Source organism: Pectinophora gossypiella, unplaced genomic scaffold (assembly GCF_024362695.1).
Source record: "Pectinophora gossypiella unplaced genomic scaffold, ilPecGoss1.1 Pgos_41, whole genome shotgun sequence".
Lineage (NCBI taxonomy): Eukaryota > Metazoa > Arthropoda > Insecta > Lepidoptera > Gelechiidae > Pectinophora > Pectinophora gossypiella.
In genome coordinates, this window is record NW_026063251.1 from 317,153 (window position 1) to 321,173 (window position 4,021).

The following is a 4,021-nucleotide window of genomic DNA, read 5'->3' on the forward strand; positions in this document are numbered from 1 at the left end:
CGACGCGATAATTAGGATAATTTTTGGGATAAGCCGTACAACCAGAGAAAACCTTCTCATACCACTCATCACCGGTTGCTGCATTTGGAGCATCGATGGCATCCACATGCAGCAATCGTGAGAGGGCATCAGGGACGACATTATCCTTCCCTTTCCTATGCTTGATTGTAAAATTAAATTGGGATAACCTACAACCCCAAAGAGCTAAGCGTCCCGTAGGATTCTCCAAGTTCATGAACCACCTAAGTGAAGCGTGATCGGTTACGACGGTGAATGGTCTAGTACCCAAATATGGTTTAAATCAACCGCGTACACAACTGCTAACGCCTCCCTTTCGGTAGCACTATAGTTACGTTAGTTTTTGTTAAGGGATCTGCTGATATAAGCGATAGGGCGGTCATGGCCATCAATATTCTGCGCTAACACACCTCCTACGCCAAAATTAGATACATCGCAGTGAACTGAAAATGGTTTACTAAAATCAGGGCAGGCTAAAATTGGAGTAGAAACTAGAGTGTTCTTTAAAGTGGCAAAAGCATTTTCTGCGTCTTGGTTCCAAATAAATTTCGTTTTTGAGCTGGTAAGAGCGTGTAAGGGTGCCACAATGGTGGAGAAATTCCTGATAAACCTACGGTACCAAGAACAGACACCTAAAAAGGTTTTTAGTTCTTTCGGACTTTTGGGTACCGGGAACTCCAGAACAGCACGAACCTTATCGGGATCCGTCCTAAGCCCAAACTCATCCACTACATAACCCAGATATTTTAAAGAGCTACGGAAGAATTTGCTCTTTTCAAAGTTGATCGTGAAATTGGCGCTCTGTATTCTTTCGTGAAGCCTTTTTAAAAGAAGTATGTGCGTTTCCAGATCCTCAGCAACTACTATAATGTCGTCGATGTACACGAATATCATGCCTTTAGTTACGTCACTGCAGAAAGGATGTCCAAACAACATGTCCATGAGCCGTTGTTGGCGAGCAGGAGCTCCGCATAGGCCGAATGGCATAACTTGAAATTTAAACAACCCCCTACCAGGCACTGTAAAACTCGTCTTCTCCTGTGAGCTAGGGTCGAGTGGAATTTGCCAAAAGCTGGATTTAAAATCCACAGAACTGATATATTTGGCATTTTTGAGGCTATCCAATATCTGGGGTATGTAGGGAATGGCATAAGCATCGCCTTTCGTCACAGAGTTGAGCCTCCGGCAGTCCAAACAAAATCGCCATGTACCGTCAGCTTTAGGAACCATAAGGACTGGATTGTTCCAAGGACTCTCGCTCGGGGCGACAACGTCCAGCTCCAGCATCTTGTCCAACTCCTTATGTAGTTCCTTCTGCTTTTCCGGTGACATGGGATAAGGTCTACACTTGACCGGTGGCGCAACCCCAGTGTCGATGACATGCTGAGTAAGATGCGTCCTACCTAAACCCTTGCGCTCAAAAGAAATGTCATGAAATTTCGTTATCATAAGCTCCACTAACTCCTTGTGATCATTGGGAAGACTGTCATAAGCTTGTATAGAGTTGACTGGCATTTCTACAAACTTTTGTGGACCTCTCATGTAGGAAACAGTTTCAAAAATTTCTGGCATCAAATTGTATGCCCGCCAAAAGTCTACGCCTAAAATAACATTTAATACTGGGTATTATAAAAAAATTCTAAATTTTGGTTACTCCATTAAATGTAATGGGCAACATTAAATATCCTGTAGAGGTACACTGGGAACCATCCGCAACAGTAATATTAGTGTCTTTACCAGATTGTACTGTGAAACCTAATGATTCAAAATATGTATGTGCTCCATTTCCTAAAATTGAAATTGCTGCACCTGAGTCCAGCAATCCATATATTGACAAATCCAGGACATTAAGTTTCAAATATGGTCGAATGTCATCATCATTGGGCTCGAACAAAACGGAAGCTACGTTGTTCAGCTTAAAAAAATTAGTTACTACCTGTAACCAATTTTTCCAATCCCCATCTTCGACCTTCGATGGAGGATCGGCGTTATTGTCCGAGCAACCTAGTTTTTTGGGTTTGTGGCGGACCATCAACGCGTCCGCACCCGCTCCGCTTATGGACTGTGTCGCAGCGTTAGTAAACAAACCGCGTGACGTAGCGTTGGCGCGACCGGCCGTGCGACCGCCCCGCCGCAGGCGCTGCTGACCAGTCAGTCCTGCTATGCATTACTCGTATGCGCACGTCTCGCTGTAGCTTAGACTCCCCGTTTAAATACGCTCGCTATTTCCCTGGACAATTGCTTTGTGTAAATCAATCAGTTTAGCTTTCACCCCTTCATATCTGTCATACTTCAAACTATCATTCTTCCTGTCTATTGTGTATTGTGCTATCATCTACTTGTGTTATCGTGAAATCATTAATAGATCAGTGTAAATCATCTCAGTGTTTCCTTTACGCTTGCATACCTACTTATAACACACGGCCAGTTCAATCCTTGGCCGCGTAGATAAACAACAGCAAGTTAATAACTTCATTGGTGACCTTCCGACGATGGCAACGGCAACAGGCGCAGATCAGGAGTTCTACGATGCGACAACCAGAGCGAAAAGTGCAAGTACAGGGTCGGGTGACGATAAAAGCGGAAGCGGACAAGTGAACCGGGTGAGTGTACGCGTTCCACCTTTTTGGCCAGATAAACCGGAGATATGGTTTGCCCAAATAGAGAACCAATTCGCTCTTTCCGGCATAACCAGCGAAATAACAAAATATAATATCGTATCTGGGCACCTCGATCAAGAATATGCTAAGATCATGAAAAGCTTCATAGTTTCCCCGCCGGCAGTTGATAGATACACAAAGTTCAAAGAAGCCTTGATTAAAAAAATATCTGCCTCACAGGAGAAGAAGACGCTTCAGCTTATACAGAATGAAGAGCACGGTGATCGGAAGCCCAGCCAATTTCTGCAGCATTTAAAAAATTTAGCAGGGCCACAAATGCCCGATGAGTTCATTCGTACCGTCTGGACTAGTCGCTTGCCTATTAACGTGCAAACTATTGTTGCTTCACCCAAAAGTGATCTCGACACTGTAGCTGAGTTGGCAGACCGCATCGTGGACATCGTTCAACCTTCTTCTTCGGCTGTCGCTAGCATGTCGTCAAGCGCGGCGCAATCTTCAGCCTTAGAGCAGCGAGTGGAGGCCTTGACACGACAGGTGGAAGCGCTATTAAAGGTACGAGGTCCATCACAGCATCCACAGCACAGGAGAAACGGCAACCATGGCCGTAATCGATCGCGATCTCGTTCACGCTCCCGCTCCCGCTCCCGCGAATACCCCTACTGCTGGTACCACTTCTCATTCGGCACAAAGGCAAACAACTGCAGAGCTCCCTGCTCTTTCAAATCGGAAAACGCGACGGGCAGCCGTTAGTGGCCGAAAACGTCTGTCCCACGAAGCCAGGCCGCCTGTTCATCACTGACCGTAAGTCAAAGGTACAGTACCTCATCGACACGGTTCAGACCTGTGCGTTTACCCTCGGTCATCTGTTCGGGCACATCCTAGCACGAAGACAAATTATGAACTCTACGCCGCTAACGGTACCAGGATTTCGACCTACGGCTACCTCGAGCAGAAACTGGATTTTGGCTTACGTCGAGACTTCCACTGGCGGTTTGTCATCGCCGACGTCTCGAAGCCAATCATCGGTATCGACTTACTAAGTTTTTACAACTTGCTCGTCGATTGCCGCAATCAACGACTTGTCGACGGACTTACTTCGCTGTCTGTCGCCGCGCCGCAGCGGAAGTTCCCTGACACGATTACGTCAGTACGCACCTTATCAGAGGACACTCCATATTTCACACTGCTTCGAGATTACCCAGACGTTGTTCGCCCAGCCGGTAAGCCAGATCCTCCTAAGCATGGTACAATGCACTACATACGAACCACGCCAGGTTCGCCCGTCAGCGGCCGCCCTCGGCGCCTCGACCCTGAGAGACTGCGAATCGCCAAGAAGAAGTTCGAGGATATGCTGCAAAACGGTACGGCACGCAGATCGGAGA